Here is a 20234-nt window from a genome sequence, read left to right on the forward strand (position 1 = left end):
CGACCGTGATCACGAAACGATGACGATCGAACAGCGTTGCCAAAAGTAAAATATTGGATACAAATAACTGCCCTGCAAAAATTGTTGGATTACGTGTTCCATTTTCTTCATGTTGGAGTACTCTAACAATACTCCTTTGCAATGCGTTTGCGGACCACCATCAGCCGATCATTGCTCGTTTTTTAACGACCGTGATTACAACACGATGACGATCGGACAGAGTTGCCAAAAGTAAAATATTGCATACAAATAACTGATAATAAAATTTTACTATGGCAACACTGATAAAATGCAACCGCGCACTGGTTTTATGTATACATACTATAGTATAGAGAAATATTAGTTTCCTTTTTCACGAAAATGCTAAATAACATAAAAATATTCGTAGTAAAAAATATAAAAGTTGTATTGCCCCTCTTCATTTACCTCCATTTTAAATTAAATTCACTCCGATAATTCTTTCCGACACAATTCCTCCTTAGTACTTTGGCATATCATCCTCTATGGTGCTCCATGGAGTACTACAGTGAAAGTAATTTGGAGAGTACTCTCTCGTATGTACTCTATGGAACACTCACAAACAAAGCGAGAGTGTGTAACGTGGCTGGCTGTTTGGGTGGTGAGGAGCGGCGGCAAGCAGGTATGCTTGCGGGCCCAGGCTAGCTCGTTGTCTTGGGCGGGGTATTGCACCACCGAACTCACCCGCAGCCACAATGTTACGCGTCAGTGATGCCGCATTTGCACTCCGCAGCGTTACACATGCAGCAATCAACATGTCGCCATACTACGCCACTTTCGGTATGCCTATGATACAGCATGCTGCATCATATGAGCTATACCGAAAGTTGGCAGCGGTGAAGGATGTTGATTGCGAGGTAGAGGCCCCAGGTGATAAACTGCAACTAATTCGGAACAAAATTATGAAAGAGCTGAAGTTGGCCCATGAAAGAAACCAAAAAGTATATGACACTAGGAGTAGGGATGTTAGGTTTCAAATTGGACAAGTGGTATATCGCCGAAACTTTAAGCAAAGTTCCCAGGTCGATAACTACAACGCCAAGCTAGCTCCGAAACAAGTAAAATGTATCGTACTTAATTCTATAGGGAATTCTATGTATGAGCTTGGTGATAGTAGTGGGAAAAAGATCGGCGTATACCACGCTAAAGATATTTTTGCAAAATAGTTATGTTTTTTTTTAGTGCTAGTACTTTTGTTCTATGTTATTTATTTATTTATTGACGTATTGTATTTATTAATTTACCGACGTATGTGATTATTTTATTAAATTATTTTTATATATTTTTTTTGACCTTTTTATTTGTTTGATTATTTTTGAATTTATTTATTTTTTCTTTTATTTGATTTATTTATTTATTTTACATTTTTTTACCTATTTGACCATATGATCTGTGATATTTTTTAATAATTTTTCCGCCATCTGTGATATTTTATTTTATTTTATTCTATTTTATTTTATCTTATTTTATTTATTTATTTTATTTTTTTATCGGTAATTTTACTTTCTATTGGAAATGTAGGGTAATATCTGTGATATAGGTTTAAGTAGTAGCATTAGCCCAGTGATTTAGTTTGTAGATAATCAGTAAAAACATTTAAAGGCGTGAAGAGAAATAGGCCCGGCATTGAGTCGTGGGTCGAGGTCACACGTTGGACGTGGGAAATGATACTCGCCAGGCCGCGTTGAAAACCTTTTACGCACACGCTCCATAGTACAGGCACCATCGGTGGTTGCGAGCCTGTAACGACAGCCTGTCTTCATGTTGGCTGGAATGAGTGGCAGCGTGTATATGTGACTATGTGTTTAGGTGTGTTGTGTCCAGGTCCGTGCCTTAGCCGGAATGTTGCCATTAACTGATATTAACATAATAACATTAACATTGACAACATTGTACCTATAGTGCACACAATGTCGCAACGGAAATAAGATGTTGCGCTTGGCATCATGTCGTTATAATAAGTAAAATTTCACCATGCTGCTAACAACTTAGCAACATTGATGAATGCCATGCACCAATGTGTTTGTTTTGGTCTGGACCATGTATGTGGATGTGTATGTGTGCAAGGCTATAAGAGTGTGAAGGCATCAGTGCAAGCGGTCAAGGCACGAACCAAATGTATCTGTGTAGGTGTTCGGTTTGTGGAGCGGTAAGCGTATGAATGTATGAGTGCATGATTGTATAGATGGAAAATACGGGAAAGCCGAAAAGAAAGCTTGTCATGTAATGGTAAAAATTTTCCGTTTTTGGGTAACGTTCCTTACCACGGCGGTGGCTATAAAAGGGCGCAACGTTAGGCAACGGGCCTAAGTATTATTTTACCAGTGCCAGTGAGTGTAAGGGAAAGTGGTTAACAAAGAAAAAAAAATGTTAAAATCTTTAAATAATCCAAGTTTTTAGTACGCGCCTCAAAACGAAGTAATAGCCCGTTTACTAAATTTTGTAACCAAGTAGCTTCTTTCTAATTGTGTAGTGCGCGGCGAAAAGTGTCTCGCGACCGCTAGAACCAGGCAAATCTGGTTTGCCAGCTAGCTCCCGATCCTGACCGTTGCAGCAAAAATAAATTAGACCACAAAGGCTATCGCCACTGCTAAAACCAGGTAAGTCTGATGGTTTTCACTGCCCTTGGATTTTTTTTTTTTTGTCTTCCTCCAACTTGGCATGCCCACTGGGAAGCTGGCTTCTATATAGCCAATTTTCCAAGCAAGCCAAGAGCAAACTTGCATGCATGTATACACGCCCACATGCAGACATATGTGTGTCAGTGTGTATATTAATAATGCAGACAAAGATATAGATTCAACATCACTAGTTTTCCACACTAGGAATTCTTGAAGAATAACGTTTTTTGTATATTACCAGGGAACTTTTGGAAAACACCACTGGGCACGTCAATTTTAGCTACATACCGCTCGGCAACAACAACTACCACGCACTACACTACGTTTTAATTTCGTGGCGCACACCACAACAACAACCACTGCAGCACCTTTTTTATTGGCAATATACGGCCGCAAAAACCACAATAGCATCTGCTTTATATTGGCAACGTAGCGCTCTACAACGTTTTTATATTGGCGGCATAACGCTCAACAACAACTACACCATTTTTGTTATATTGGCGGCATTCCGGCTAACAACAATTATCACGCATCCAAAAGCACTACATTACATTTTTATTTTTACCGGCGTGCACCACACCAACAACAAAAACAACAAATTATTCATATTGGCGACATACCGCCCAACAACAGAATCACCTACAAGGACTTGGAACCTTACACATAACATCTTTCACTGGCGGAGTTGAGCAGCAACAACAACAGCAAAAACACGATAAAATTTTACATCGATAGCAATTTCCACCGGCGGCATTGGGCGACCACAAAGCTGATAACAACATTTGTACATTTTTGGGCTGTTCGCATACTTTGGTAACACAAGCAACAACAAACACCTGCAGAGCGGGGAGCTTTTCCGGCATTACATCGGATAATATTATTGTTTTTATATACATATTTTGGTTTATGTTATTACAATTATCATTCAAACATTGTCATAAGGGGCATAATTAGTTGGTAGGAAACGGGCAAAAGAGGGCATTCTATTTCCGGGGCCAAGCATTTCCCATTCGAAAATATATAATATTTGGTTTTCACGTTTACACGATAGTCTATAAGCCAATGGTGGCACTTTTACCTCCACTTTTTTTTTTCTTTTTCTTTCACCGGTTTCTTCCTTTTTTTGCATTTTTCTTCGTCAGTTTGACATGTAATTTTTCTTAGTATTTTTATATCCCCATCTTCTACCATATACACATTTTTCTTTTGCACATTTTTTTTTGCTACCTACGGTAGTACTAACTCAACATTTTTAAATTTCGAACTTTTGCCCTATTTTCAATTTTTTTGTACTTACTTTTCTACTGATGATTATAGGCAAAATCAATTCTAACATATGTTTGTTTTTTTTTTTTTGCCTCACATCCCGAGATTATGCATGTTAGGGTGCCTTCCGCACCACAGACATTTTTTATAGAATGCACATTTTTTTTTTCAATCTTTGCATCTAATCAGCCCGCTGTTAAAATTGATACTATCAAAACACTCAATAACCAAGATTGCAAGCGAGCGATCTGGTTGAGTGATTGAGGGTGGCAACCGTGAGCGTATGTATGTATGTATATTTTTGCCATTTCAGCGAATTCAGCACATCCACTCAACTGCACCGGCGCCGTTGGAGTACGAGTATATGGGTGAGTGAAATTTGAGCACAATATTTTTGCTAATACACCTATTTGAATGTATGTACATATATTAACATATGCTGCCTGATCTTCTTGAGAAAATAGAAGAAGGAAACTTAAACTTAAGGAATATATGTACATACATAACCACAAACATACACACCTTTTGTTTATAATATGCCAAGCTGGTTTTTTTTGCTTTACTTTGGTGACCTACTTTTGTTTTATACAAAATTGATCTTTTATTTACTTGAGCGGTTGCGATAGGTCAGCGATTAGGGTACTTGAATTTTTTTGTTCGCCCTCTTATTTTATTTTGTTTGAATTTGTATCCTTAGGATTTAGAATTAGCTCCTATTAATAATATTGCATTAGGGTGGCCCTAAAGGTTTTAATTTTTTTTTCTATTTGAGTTCAGACACTTGGTCTATTAGTCGTAAGTATTCTGTATTGAATTGAATTCAGAATCGATTGAATTAAATTTACAATTTTAATTAGCAATAAAGTTTAGCATTAAATTTAAGAATTTTATTTTTGAGTAAATAGAAACTTTGGAAGTGATCCTAGTAGCTAAGCCTTTTGAAATCATTGTCACAGTATTTTGTATTAAACTCTGAGGTTAAAGTTCTCCTTTTTTTTTATAAATCATTGAACTAGTAGTAGGGTGGTATTTGCTAATTTGTAAACCAAGAACTTTGTAAATAAATTATAAGAATTATGTTTGGATGAAATTTTAATATATTCATTATGCTGGGTTAGGTTGACAATATTTGGTGTTGGTGCTGCGCTTGTGCGTGGCAAGGTTAGGTGAGGGTGAGTGATAGGGAAATGACGTATTGACGGACGGACAGACTTAAGTCAGGTTTGGGGGCACTGTAAGGTAAACAGGAGTCAGCACAGTGCAAGTTGCACTGCAGAGGGAGGGTAGACTCCACCTGACAGGACAGGCCTCCATCTTTTTCCCCTCTTAACTCTGCCCCTCACGTTTATTTCTATTTGTTTCAGCTTTCCCTTCTTTTACAAAATATGCAGGTATGAACCCCCTTTTTGTTCATGTGGCTACGGGTGAGGACGGTGGTGAAATACCCCGCCCAAGACGACGAGCTAGCCTGGGCCCGCAAGCATACCTGCTTGCCGCCGCTCCTCGCCATCCAAACAGCCGGCCACGTAACAGCGTGGCAAGGTTAGGTGAGGGTGAGTGATAGGGAAATGACGTATTGACGGACGGACAGACTTAAGTCAGGTTTGGGGGCACTGTAAGGTAAACAGGAGTCAGCACAGTGCCCGCGGTGCAGTGCAAGTTGCACTGCAGAGGGAGGGTAGACTCCACCTGACAGGACAGGCCTCCATCTTTTTCCCCTCTTAACTCTGCCCCTCACGTTTATTTCTATTTGTTTCAGCTTTCCCTTCTTTTACAAAATATGCAGGTATGAACCCCCTTTTTGTTCATGTGGCTGCGGGTGAGGACGGTGGTGAAATACCCCGCCCAAGACGACGAGCTAGCCTGGGCCCGCAAGCATACCTGCTTGCCGCCGCTCCTCGCCATCCAAACAGCCGGCCACGTAACAAGTGGGATCACCTACTCCTCTCCTAGGACATCGCAATGTTAATTGAGCACATTTTTTGTATGAATACAGATTAGTTTTGGAATACTCCTATACTCCCAAAGGAGTATTCCTTACATTATTTGTGGAGTACTCGCGTTTTTTGAAGGGTGATAATAAAATTTTACTATGACAACTCTGATAAATTGCAACCGCGCACTGGTTTTATGCATACATACTATAGTATAGAGAAATATTAGTTTCTTGATTCACGCAAATGCTAAATAACGTAAGAATATTCGTAGTAAAAAATATACAAGTTGTATTGCCCCTCTTAATTTACTTTCATTTCAAATTAAATTCACTCCGATAATTCTTTCTTTGCTCCATGGAGTACTACAGTGAAAGTACTTTGGAAAGTACTCTCACGTATGTACTCTATGGAATACTCACAAACAAAGCGAGAGTGGGATCACCTACTCCTCTCCGAGGACATCGCAATGTTAATTGGAGTACATTTTTTGTATGAATACAGATTAGTGCCGTAGGAGCTATTTGTCCCCAAATTAATGCTCTACGTAGGGTCTCTAATGGTTCCTCCATCATTGTTTACCTTAATAGGTCGTGAATAGTCTGCCCTGAGCAACCGGTTATATTAACTTCGTCCAAAGCGCATGCATACGGGTTGGAGACGCTACGAAAGATGTGCATTCCGATGCCTTAGGAAATATGAATTTGTGAGATGATTGCTGCGGCAGCATGAAGCTGGCCCGATCTTATGCCCCCGGCACTATATCAATAGGAACAAGTTTAGATCAACAGGCAAACCAATTGTCCAAGGAGCGTAATGCTTCGAAGATTTCATTAGGTCTGCATTTCGGCTGGAACAGTGCTGTTTGTCGTTCTTCTGCCATTGCGCGAACCGAGTTGCCTACTACAATTACGCGCACTACTTCTGTAGAGTTTTGACCGAATATATTACCACATAGCCAATAAATTTAAAGCATCCACATAATTATACAACTGTTAGTAATCAATTCCCGAGATGAAAACCACTTTTATACTATAACCAACTTGTGGTAATGGCTTTGGTGGTCCCGCCTCGTAAACTAATATTTCTTCAACATCAAAACGACCATCATCCTCAATGTTTGCGAAAGCAGCGCATACCCCACCCGACGCCATATATCGACCATCAATTCTAGAATTAATTTATTTCCCAGATCTGCATATTGTTCACGCGTGGGTTGTGGTGCTAACTGATTATCTTCAGAAATTTTAAGTAATATGCTTTGTGAGCTTGATATGCTCGTAAATTGTTCTGATTATTATGAAAGTTTCATTCTGTTCTTCTCCCAATTCGTATAATTTCTTTATAGTGTAATTGGTGCCCTAATACTCCTGAGATAAGCTTAAAGGTGTGAATATTATTGGTGGTAATAAAAATGAGTCCATCGAAATTTGTTGGACAAGTCTTGGTATTCCGTTTTACTGCGTAATTCCATAGTTGAACAATAAATTTTACGTCGTACACCATGTGCTGGCAATGAGTGAAAGAATTTTTCATTGTCAAATGCCAAACGAGGGCATTGCCAGCACCAATAATAATAATCACTTCAATGGGTGTGTTCAGTGAGCACTAACGGCTAGCTCACATGTGGCGCGTTTCACGCGTTATGAGGTACTGCTAAAGGCCATGGCACAAGAACCACATATCCACGCGTTTGAAAGTATAGAAATTCAAAAAAAGGAAAGTAAATGGGTTTAGCGCTTTCCAATTTTATTTACAATGCCTTTTCCAGCAAGCCATGATCCGCTAAAATTTCGAGAGCTATTTATTCCTACTATGGACATGAGTCATTATTCCGTTTTTTCTTGGGGTTTCCATATCGCATGCAAAACAACAATAAATAGTGTATGATAGAGTAACGATCATGATCCCAGGTTCACCCTCTTTACAGATCATGAGCCACCTTTCGAAATCTCATAAACCTACGTACCATGTTGACTGCCAATTGTGTAAGAGGCAGCACTCAATTAGGGGTTTGTCATAGTTCCGCGCTATGACTCCCGAAGAGAAGTTACGATCCTGCTTCATAAATACTGTCCGAACTGTCTGTCTCCCTTCCATTGCGTAGGAAATTGCACCAGCAAGTACAGGTGCCAAGAAAAACACCACACGACACTCAACTTAGATGAGTTAAAGAAGGGAGACCACCAGGATGAGGAAGAGAACTTAGACGACACGCTGTCGATTCATGTAACAGAGCAAACAAAATCATGGGCGCAGCAGGTGGAGGAAGAGGAAGAATTACAGGATAGCATGTTTCGGTCGTTATTGCGCCATGAGAAACGAGGAGAAAATAAGATTGAGAGCCCACAGATAACCGACTGGCGTCAGGTCAAGCAAAACCTCAGCGTCCCTAATCGAGGTCGAGGGACTAGCCAAAGAAATGAAATTAACAGGAGATGTGCGAAGACCTGACAACAAAAAGGGCAGCGCCATACGTTAAGGACGTGTGCCATAAAATCGGTAACCGAACAATAGAGAGGGCCACAACCGCCGGTTTCCGAACGGGTTGACTACAACCAAATGCGGCTCCACTGCCAACCATGCAGCCGTTCGTGCCAATATCCCCCACGGCCATTGTGCGTATAGAATCGCACGGTCAGCTGCACTTAGTACGAGCAATTATCGACCCTTGCTCGCCCACCACCATCGCCGACAGTCAGCTGGTCCGAGATTTACGTCTAGAGCAGCAGGGACCCAAACGGTGCACTATCATATTGCGAGGGAAGTACGGTGCACCAAAGCGCATTCATACACAGGCCGTCGTCATGGCACGGCATCACAGGGTGAGCCCACCATACAGCATAAATCCCCAAATTGCGTTATCCTTCCAATTTATACGTTTGGCAGACCCCCGGTTCTGTCAGCCATCACCTATTCGGCTTACACTCGACGCTGACATATATGCCGAACTGATGGTGAGTGATACGGCGACTACTACCGTAGGCAGGTTGTTAGCCCAACCGACGGTCTTCGGTTTGGTTATATCCGGGGTCTGCCAACAATATGTCCACAATGCAGATACATCCACACATATATGAACGTAAATAAGTGCCACCGAATTACAGCCACGTATAATTCTTCTAACCTTTTTCTCTTTCTTTTCTCCGTAGAAAACATCCACAACACGTATAGTACAACGAGGTGCAGTGTCCGCAGTCCGCAACTGCTCATCCGCTCGCAGCCTTACCTGGGCGAAGGAAGGCTAGGTTGATCCCCTGGGGCCATTGATTTCTATTTTTTTTTTTTTGTATGTATATTGGAACGATTTTCCGTCATCCCTTGTCAAATTTGGTTTTGAGACAAACCAGTTTCGGCGTTGTGCCATCATCAGTGTCGATTTTCGTTCTGATCTGTTGTTGTCGTTTGTCCTGTATTTATAGTTCGTAGGTATATGAGCAGGTATTGTCGATATTTAGTTATTTGTATGTGATGTGTGTTCATTCAGAACCGAGGGTGGTTTACTAATCGATTTGTGTGGCTGACTGGGGTAGGTAGAAATCTGTGATTTTAGTCGTTTGACCTTCTTTGTCGGTTTTTTATTTTGGTGTGTTAATTGTTTTGTGTTTATTTGTTGTTGTGTATTTGTCTGTTGTACCTGTGTGAATAAGTTGTTTCCTGTAAACAAGTTTTAAAGGCTCGAATAATGTGTCAGAAATTGTGTTTATCTGCTCGTTTATTATTCTACCGTCGAATGTTTTCTGTTTGTAGATTTCCATGTTTTCGATTACGTTGAGACGTCGGCCCTTTTCTTGTATGTGAAGAACCCTAACTGTTTTATTGCTGTTTGCTGGGGAACATTCATTCTCGACCATGTGATTCGCGAAGTTAGACTCGGGTATAATGTTTGGATTCCGTATTTTTTTGTTGTAATCTCTAATATGTTCTCTGAACCTCGTTCTTATTTGCCGTCCTGTTTGTCCTATGTAACTATGCTGGCATCCGCAGGTAAGCTTGTATACGCCGTGGCTGCTAAATGGATCCTATGAGTTAATGTTAGTTCTTAGTTTTCGCCCTAGATTGTTCGATGTTTTGAATGCTGTGTTAATGTTGTATTTTTTAAGGAAGTTTGCCAATTTATATGTTGCTTTTCCAGTATATGTCATAGTCGTCCAGCTATTATTTTCCTTGTCATTATTTCTTTTTGGTTCTCCATTTGTCCTTCTGAGCTTATCTACTAGTGCTATCCGTTTATATCCGTTGTTTGCAGCGATATTATATATGACCTCAAGTTCTCTCTTATATGCCTCTTGTGTAAGAGGTGTTCTTTCAAGTCTATGTACCAAGTGCCTTAATGCTGCATTTTTATGCTGTTGAGGGTGATTTGAGGTATTGTGTATTATTGTGTCGGTGGCCGTTGACTTTCTATATATATCATAATTAAATCTTTTGGCTTCTTTATCAATATTTATCGTGAGGTCTAGATAGTTGATTCCTCCGTCTTTTTCGGTTTCCATTGTAAATTTTATATTTCCGTGCTGCTTGTTGAGGTACTCCAGTACAAGCTCTTCGTTATTAGTAGTTAAAACGCATATTATGTCATCCACGTATCTAGCATAAAATGACACGCCTAATTTGGACTTCAGCTCCTGTATGTACTTTTCTTCCAGATTTTGCATGAACACTTCCATAAGAATTGCTGATGTGGGGCTTCCCATTCCAAGACCGTTTGTTTGTCTATATATTTTATTGTTGAATTGAAAATAGTTTTGACGTAAAGTGGTTCTTAGCGTATTTGTGATTTGCATACTTTTCACTTTGTTTTTTGTGTTATGAACTATTGTTGAGCTAACTATGTCCAAAGTCTCCGATAGTGGTATAGATGGGTATAAATCTTTTATGTCAAAAGATACCAATTTGCTGTTTCTTGTTAGCTCTACGGTCTCGAGTCTCTCTATTAGTTCTGTTGTGTTAGCTATTGCATATTCGTTCCTTAGCTCCAGAGTATTTATCAATATCGTTTTTAAATATTTGGACAGTTTGTAGCATGGTGCCGATTTAAAATTAATGATGGGCCTCTTTGGCGTGTCCGGCTTGTGGATTTAATGGTAGCGCAACCAGTGGAGGAGCCGAAGAGTTCATTTGGACCAATCTATGTGCCATGTTAGAATCTACTATATTTGTTGCATTTTTTATAGCAACTTTGATTTGTTTTTGGTATTCATCTGTGGGATCCTCTCTCATTCTACGACATTTCATTTCCTCTATGAGATCCTCGGTTTTGGATATATATTGCTCTTTTTCGATTAGCACAGTGGTGTTTCCTTTGTCCGCTTTCGTTGTGACAATATTGTTTTTCCTTAGTTTATGCCGTAGATTCTTTATTGTTTTCTCCTCTGTATTCGATTTTTGTCCTTCCTGTGCTTTCACCTCCTTTTTTATGATTTCCCTGCACATGTGTCTTGCGTGCTCCTGTCGACCTCTGTCTTAATGCGGTCGAAACATTCCATTAATGCAGTCGTAGGTAGTTGTTCTGCCAATCTTAAATGGATAGATAATAACTCGGCATTTATCTCATCCTTCTTCGAGTATAAGCTTTCCAACTCATATTTTAAAAAATCCTTTTCCGCTCTTCTAACTGTTTTCCTGCTAGATTTGGTATTTGCCTTTATTGTTATTTTTGCGAATTTCGGAGTAACATTCAATTCCAGGCATTGTTTGTTGAACCAAATGCTCGCCTTTGCTTTATATATTTTCAGTAGGTCGTGGGTCGAGGTCACACGTTGGACGTGGGAAATGATACTCGCCAGGCCGCGTTGAAAACCTTTTACGCACACGCTCCATAGTACAGGCACCATCGGTGGTTGCGAGCCTGTAACGACAGCCTGTCTTCATGCTGGCTGGAATGAGTGGCAGCGTGTATATGTGACTATGTGTTTAGGTGTTTTGTGTCCAGGTCCGTGCCTTAGCCGGAATGTTGCCATTAACTGATATTAACATAATAACATTAACATTGACAACATTGTACCTATAGTGCACACAATGTCGCAACGGAAATAAGATGTTGCGCTTGGCATCATGTCGTTATAATAAGTAAAATTTCACCATGCTGCTAACAACTTAGCAACATTGATGAATGCCATGCACCAATGTGTTTGTTTTGGTCTGGACCATGTATGTGGATGTGTATGTGTGCAAGGCTATAAGAGTGTGAAGGCATCAGTGCAAGCGGTCAAGGCACGAACCAAATGTATCTGTGTAGGTGTTCGGTTTGTGGAGCGGTAAGCGTATGAATGTATGAGTGCATGATTGTATAGATGGAAAATACGGGAAAGCCGAAAAGAAAGCTTGTCATGTAATGGTCAAAATTTTCCGTTTTTGGGTAACGTTCCTTACCACGGCGGTGGCTATAAAAGGGCGCAACGTTAGGCAACGGGCCTAAGTATTATTTTATCAGTGCCGGTGAGTGTAAGGGAAAGTGGTTAACAAAGAAAAAAAAATGTTAAAATCTTTAAATAATCCAAGTTTTTAGTACGCGCCTCAAAACGAAGTAATAGCCCGTTTACTAAATTTTGTAACCAAGTAGCTTCTTTTTAATTGTGTAGTGCGCGGCGAAAAGTGTCTCGCGACCGCTAGAACCAGGCAAATCTGGTTTGCCAGCTAGCTCCCGATCCTGACCGTTGCAGCAAAAATAAATTAGACCACAAAGGCTATCGCCACTGCTAAAACCAGGTAAGTCTGATGGTTTTCACTGCCCTTGGATTTTTTTTTTTGTCTTCCTCCAACTTGGCATGCCCACTGGGAAGCTGGCTTCTATATAGCCAATTTTCCAAGCAAGCCAAGAGCAAACTTGCATGCATGTATACACGCCCACATGCAGACATATGTGTGTCAGTGTGTATATTAATAATGCAGACAAAGATATAGATTCAACATCACTAGTTTTCCACACTAGGAATTCTTGAAGAATAACGTTTTTTGTATATTACCAGGGAACTTTTGGAAAACACCACTGGGCACGTCAATTTTAGCTACATACCGCTCGGCAACAACAACTACCACGCACTACACTACGTTTTAATTTCGTGGCGCACACCACAACAACAACCACTGCAGCACCTTTTTTATTGGCAATATACGGCCGCAAAAACCACAATAGCATCTGCTTTATATTGGCAACGTAGCGCTCTACAACGTTTTTATATTGGCGGCATAACGCTCAACAACAACTACACCATTTTTGTTATATTGGCGGCATTCCGGCTAACAACAATTATCACGCATCCAAAAGCACTACATTACATTTTTATTTTTACCGGCGTGCACCACACCAACAACAAAAACAACAAATTATTCATATTGGCGACATACCGCCCAACAACAGAATCACCTACAAGGACTTGGAACCTTACACATAACATCTTTCACTGGCGGAGTTGAGCAGCAACAACAACAGCAAAAACACGATAAAATTTTACATCGATAGCAATTTCCACCGGCGGCATTGGGCGACCACAAAGCTGATAACAACATTTGTACATTTTTGGGCTGTTCGCATACTTTGGTAACACAAGCAACAACAAACACCTGCAGAGCGGGGAGCTTTTCCGGCATTACATCGGATAATATTATTGTTTTTATATACATATTTTGGTTTATGTTATTACAATTATCATTCAAACATTGTCATAAGGGGCATAATTAGTTGGTAGGAAACGGGCAAAAGAGGGCATTCTATTTCCGGGCCAAGCATTTCCCATTCGAAAATATATAATATTTGGTTTTCACGTTTACACGATAGTCTATAAGCCAATGGTGGCACTTTTACCTCCACTTTTTTTTTTCTTTTTCTTTCACCGGTTTCTTCCTTTTTTTGCATTTTTCTTCGTCAGTTTGACATGTAATTTTTCTTAGTATTTTTATATCCCCATCTTCTACCATATACACATTTTTCTTTTGCACATTTTTTTTTGCTACCTACGGTAGTACTAACTCAACATTTTTAAATTTCGAACTTTTGCCCTATTTTCAATTTTTTTGTACTTACTTTTCTACTGATGATTATAGGCAAAATCAATTCTAACATATGTTTGTTTTTTTTTTTTTGCCTCACATCCCGAGATTATGCATGTTAGGGTGCCTTCCGCACCACAGACATTTTTTATAGAATGCACATTTTTTTTTTCAATCTTTGCATCTAATCAGCCCGCTGTTAAAATTGATACTATCAAAACACTCAATAACCAAGATTGCAAGCGAGCGATCTGGTTGAGTGATTGAGGGTGGCAACCGTGAGCGTATGTATGTATGTATATTTTTGCCATTTCAGCGAATTCAGCACATCCACTCAACTGCACCGGCGCCGTTGGAGTACGAGTATATGGGTGAGTGAAATTTGAGCACAATATTTTTGCTAATACACCTATTTGAATGTATGTACATATATTAACATATGCTGCCTGATCTTCTTGAGAAAATAGAAGAAGGAAACTTAAACTTAAGGAATATATGTACATACATAACCACAAACATACACACCTTTTGTTTATAATATGCCAAGCTGGTTTTTTTTTGCTTTACTTTGGTGACCTACTTTTGTTTTATACAAAATTGATCTTTTATTTACTTGAGCGGTTGCGATAGGTCAGCGATTAGGGTACTTGAATTTTTTTGTTCGCCCTCTTATTTTATTTTGTTTGAATTTGTATCCTTAGGATTTAGAATTAGCTCCTATTAATAATATTGCATTAGGGTGGCCCTAAAGGTTTTAATTTTTTTTTCTATTTGAGTTCAGACACTTGGTCTATTAGTCGTAAGTATTCTGTATTGAATTGAATTCAGAATCGATTGAATTAAATTTACAATTTTAATTAGCAATAAAGTTTAGCATTAAATTTAAGAATTTTTTTTTAATTTTATTTTTGAGTAAATAGAAACTTTGGAAGTGATCCTAGTAGCTAAGCCTTTTGAAATCATTGTCACAGTATTTTGTATTAAACTCTGAGGTTAAAGTTCTCCTTTTTTTTTATAAATCATTGAACTAGTAGTAGGGTGGTATTTGCTAATTTGTAAACCAAGAACTTTGTAAATAAATTATAAGAATTATGTTTGGATGAAATTTTAATATATTCATTATGCTGGGTTAGGTTGACAATATTTGGTGTTGGTGCTGCGCTTGTGCGTGGCAAGGTTAGGTGAGGGTGAGTGATAGGGAAATGACGTATTGACGGACGGACAGACTTAAGTCAGGTTTGGGGGCACTGTAAGGTAAACAGGAGTCAGCACAGTGCAAGTTGCACTGCAGAGGGAGGGTAGACTCCACCTGACAGGACAGGCCTCCATCTTTTTCCCCTCTTAACTCTGCCCCTCACGTTTATTTCTATTTGTTTCAGCTTTCCCTTCTTTTACAAAATATGCAGGTATGAACCCCCTTTTTGTTCATGTGGCTACGGGTGAGGACGGTGGTGAAATACCCCGCCCAAGACGACGAGCTAGCCTGGGCCCGCAAGCATACCTGCTTGCCGCCGCTCCTCGCCATCCAAACAGCCGGCCACGTAACAGCGTGGCAAGGTTAGGTGAGGGTGAGTGATAGGGAAATGACGTATTGACGGACGGACAGACTTAAGTCAGGTTTGGGGGCACTGTAAGGTAAACAGGAGTCAGCACAGTGCCCGCGGTGCAGTGCAAGTTGCACTGCAGAGGGAGGGTAGACTCCACCTGACAGGACAGGCCTCCATCTTTTTCCCCTCTTAACTCTGCCCCTCACGTTTATTTCTATTTGTTTCAGCTTTCCCTTCTTTTACAAAATATGCAGGTATGAACCCCCTTTTTGTTCATGTGGCTGCGGGTGAGGACGGTGGTGAAATACCCCGCCCAAGACGACGAGCTAGCCTGGGCCCGCAAGCATACCTGCTTGCCGCCGCTCCTCGCCATCCAAACAGCCGGCCACGTAACAAGTGGGATCACCTACTCCTCTCCTAGGACATCGCAATGTTAATTGAGCACATTTTTTGTATGAATACAGATTAGTTTTGGAATACTCCTATACTCCCAAAGGAGTATTCCTTACATTATTTGTGGAGTACTCGCGTTTTTTGAAGGGTGATAATAAAATTTTACTATGACAACTCTGATAAATTGCAACCGCGCACTGGTTTTATGCATACATACTATAGTATAGAGAAATATTAGTTTCTTGATTCACGCAAATGCTAAATAACGTAAGAATATTCGTAGTAAAAAATATACAAGTTGTATTGCCCCTCTTAATTTACTTTCATTTCAAATTAAATTCACTCCGATAATTCTTTCTTTGCTCCATGGAGTACTACAGTGAAAGTACTTTGGAAAGTACTCTCACGTATGTACTCTATGGAATACTCACAAACAAAGCGAGAGTGGGATCACCTACTCCTCTCCGAGGACATCGCAATGTTAATTGGAGTACATTTTTTGTATGAATACAGATTAGTGCCGTAGGAGCTATTTGTCCCCAAATTAATGCTCTACGTAGGGTCTCTAATGGTTCCTCCATCATTGTTTACCTTAATAGGTCGTGAATAGTCTGCCCTGAGCAACCGGTTATATTAACTTCGTCCAAAGCGCATGCATACGGGTTGGAGACGCTACGAAAGATGTGCATTCCGATGCCTTAGGAAATATGAATTTGTGAGATGATTGCTGCGGCAGCATGAAGCTGGCCCGATCTTATGCCCCCGGCACTATATCAATAGGAACAAGTTTAGATCAACAGGCAAACCAATTGTCCAAGGAGCGTAATGCTTCGAAGATTTCATTAGGTCTGCATTTCGGCTGGAACAGTGCTGTTTGTCGTTCTTCTGCCATTGCGCGAACCGAGTTGCCTACTACAATTACGCGCACTACTTCTGTAGAGTTTTGACCGAATATATTACCACATAGCCAATAAATTTAAAGCATCCACATAATTATACAACTGTTAGTAATCAATTCCCGAGATGAAAACCACTTTTATACTATAACCAACTTGTGGTAATGGCTTTGGTGGTCCCGCCTCGTAAACTAATATTTCTTCAACATCAAAACGACCATCATCCTCAATGTTTGCGAAAGCAGCGCATACCCCACCCGACGCCATATATCGACCATCAATTCTAGAATTAATTTATTTCCCAGATCTGCATATTGTTCACGCGTGGGTTGTGGTGCTAACTGATTATCTTCAGAAATTTTAAGTAATATGCTTTGTGAGCTTGATATGCTCGTAAATTGTTCTGATTATTATGAAAGTTTCATTCTGTTCTTCTCCCAATTCGTATAATTTCTTTATAGTGTAATTGGTGCCCTAATACTCCTGAGATAAGCTTAAAGGTGTGAATATTATTGGTGGTAATAAAAATGAGTCCATCGAAATTTGTTGGACAAGTCTTGGTATTCCGTTTTACTGCGTAATTCCATAGTTGAACAATAAATTTTACGTCGTACACCATGTGCTGGCAATGAGTGAAAGAATTTTTCATTGTCAAATGCCAAACGAGGGCATTGCCAGCACCAATAATAATAATCACTTCAATGGGTGTGTTCAGTGAGCACTAACGGCTAGCTCACATGTGGCGCGTTTCACGCGTTATGAGGTACTGCTAAAGGCCATGGCACAAGAACCACATATCCACGCGTTTGAAAGTATAGAAATTCAAAAAAAGGAAAGTAAATGGGTTTAGCGCTTTCCAATTTTATTTACAATGCCTCTTCCAGCAAGCCATGATCCGCTCAAATTTCGAGAGCTATTTATTCCTACTATGGACATGAGTCATTATTCCGTTTTTTCTTGGGGTTTCCATATCGCATGCAAAACAACAATAAATAGTGTATGATAGAGTAACGATCATGATCCCAGGTTCACCCTCTTTACAGATCATGAGCCACCTTTCGAAATCTCATAAACCTACGTACCATGTTGACTGCCAATTGTGTAAGAGGCAGCACTCAATTAGGGGTTTGTCATAGTTCCGCGCTATGACTCCCGAAGAGAAGTTACGATCCTGCTTCATAAATACTGTCCGAACTGTCTGTCTCCCTTCCATTGCGTAGGAAATTGCACCAGCAAGTACAGGTGCCAAGAAAAACACCACACGACACTCAACTTAGATGAGTTAAAGAAGGGAGACCACCAGGATGAGGAAGAGAACTTAGACGACACGCTGTCGATTCATGTAACAGAGCAAACAAAATCATGGGCGCAGCAGGTGGAGGAAGAGGAAGAATTACAGGATAGCATGTTTCGGTCGTTATTGCGCCATGAGAAACGAGGAGAAAATAAGATTGAGAGCCCACAGATAACCGACTGGCGTCAGGTCAAGCAAAACCTCAGCGTCCCTAATCGAGGTCGAGGGACTAGCCAAAGAAATGAAATTAACAGGAGATGTGCGAAGACCTGACAACAAAAAGGGCAGCGCCATACGTTAAGGACGTGTGCCATAAAATCGGTAACCGAACAATAGAGAGGGCCACAACCGCCGGTTTCCGAACGGGTTGACTACAACCAAATGCGGCTCCACTGCCAACCATGCAGCCGTTCGTGCCAATATCCCCCACGGCCATTGTGCGTATAGAATCGCACGGTCAGCTGCACTTAGTACGAGCAATTATCGACCCTTGCTCGCCCACCACCATCGCCGACAGTCAGCTGGTCCGAGATTTACGTCTAGAGCAGCAGGGACCCAAACGGTGCACTATCATACTGCGAGGGAAGTACGGTGCACCAAAGCGCATTCATACACAGGCCGTCGTCATGGCACGGCATCACAGGGTGAGCCCACCATACAGCATAGATCCCCAAATTGCGTTATCCTTCCAATTTATACGTCTGGCAGACCCCCGGTTCTGTCAGCCATCACCTATTCGGCTTACACTCGACGCTGACATATATGCCGAACTGATGGTGAGTGATACGGCGACTACTACCGTAGGCAGGTTGTTAGCCCAACCGACGGTCTTCGGTTTGGTTATATCCGGGGTCTGCCAACAATATGTCCACAATGCAGATACATCCACACATATATGAACGTAAATAAGTGCCACCGAATTAAAGCCACGTTAAATTCTTCTAACCTTTTTCTCTTTCTTTTCTCCGTAGAAAACATCCACAACACGTATAGTACAACGAGGTGCAGTGTCCGCAGTCCGCAACTGCTCATCCGCTCGCAGCCTTACCTGGGCGAAGGAAGGCTAGGTTGATCCCCTGGGGCCATTGATTTCAATTTTTTTTTTTTTTGTATGTATATTGGAACGATTTTCCGTCATCCCTTGTCAAATTTGGTTTTGAGACAAACCAGTTTCGGCGTTGTGCCATCATCAGTGTCGATTTTCGTTCTGATCTGTTGTTGTCGTTTGTCCTGTATTTATAGTTCGTAGGTATATGAGCAGGTATTGTCGATATTTAGTTATTTGTATGTGATGTGTGTTCATTCAGAACCGAGGGTGGTTTACTAATCGATTTGTGTGGCTGACTGGGGTAGGTAGAAATCTGTGATTTTAGTCGTTTGACCTTCTTTGTCGGTTTTTTATTTTGGTGTGTTAATTGTTTTGTGTTTATTTGTTGTTGTGTGTTTGTCTGTTGTACCTGTGTGATTAAGTTGTTTCCTGTAAGCAAGTTTTAAAGGCTCGAATAATGTGTCAGAAATTGTGTTTATCTGCTCGTTTATTATTCCACCGTCGAATGTTTTCTGTTTGTAGATTTCCGTGTTTTCGATTACGTTGAGACGTCGGCCCTTTTCTTGTATGTGAAGAACCCTAACTGTTTTATTGCTGTTTGCTGGGGAACATTCATTCTCGACCATGTGATTCGCGAAGTTAGACTCGGGTATAATGTTTGGATTCCGTATTTTTTTGTTGTAATCTCTAATATGTTCTCTGAACCTCGTTCTTATTTGCCGTCCTGTTTGTCCTATGTAACTATGCTGGCATCCGCAGGTAAGCTTGTATACGCCGTGGCTGCTAAATGGATCCTATGAGTTAATGTTAGTTCTTAGTTTTCGCCCTAGATTGTTCGATGTTTTGAATGCTGTGTTAATGTTGTATTTTTTAAGGAAGTTTGCCAATTTATATGTTGCTTTTCCAGTATATGTCATAGTCGTCCAGCTATTATTTTCCTTGTCATTATTTCTTTTTGGTTCTCCATTTGTCCTTCTGAGCTTATCTACTAGTGCTTTTTTATATCCGTTGTTTGCAGCGATATTATATATGACCTCAAGTTCTCTCTTATATGCCTCTTGTGTAAGAGGTGTTCTTTCAAGTCTATGTACCAAGTGCCTTAATGCTGCATTTTTATGCTGTTGAGGGTGATTTGAGGTATTGTGTATTATTGTGTCGGTGGCCGTTGACTTTCTATATATATCATAATTAAATCTTTTGGCTTCTTTATCAATATTTATCGTGA

At 40.4% G+C, this 20234-nt stretch overlaps 1 protein-coding gene and 2 pseudogenes across 24 annotated transcripts in view; all 3 read right to left on the reverse strand.

Annotated features, from left to right (window-relative positions):
* The window catches only part of LOC137236879 (protein eva-1), a 3007131-nt gene that overhangs the window by 1338021 nt on the left and 1648876 nt on the right, over positions 1-20234 (reverse strand). The gene's annotated exons all lie outside the window — the stretch shown is intronic.
* On the reverse strand, positions 4920-8488 carry LOC137236878 (DNA polymerase delta subunit 2-like; annotated as a pseudogene).
* LOC137239105 (DNA polymerase delta subunit 2-like) lies at positions 13585-19342 on the reverse strand (annotated as a pseudogene).

Source organism: Eurosta solidaginis, chromosome 1 (assembly GCF_040869045.1).
Source record: "Eurosta solidaginis isolate ZX-2024a chromosome 1, ASM4086904v1, whole genome shotgun sequence".
In the NCBI taxonomy this organism is placed as follows: Eukaryota; Metazoa; Arthropoda; class Insecta; order Diptera; family Tephritidae; genus Eurosta; species Eurosta solidaginis.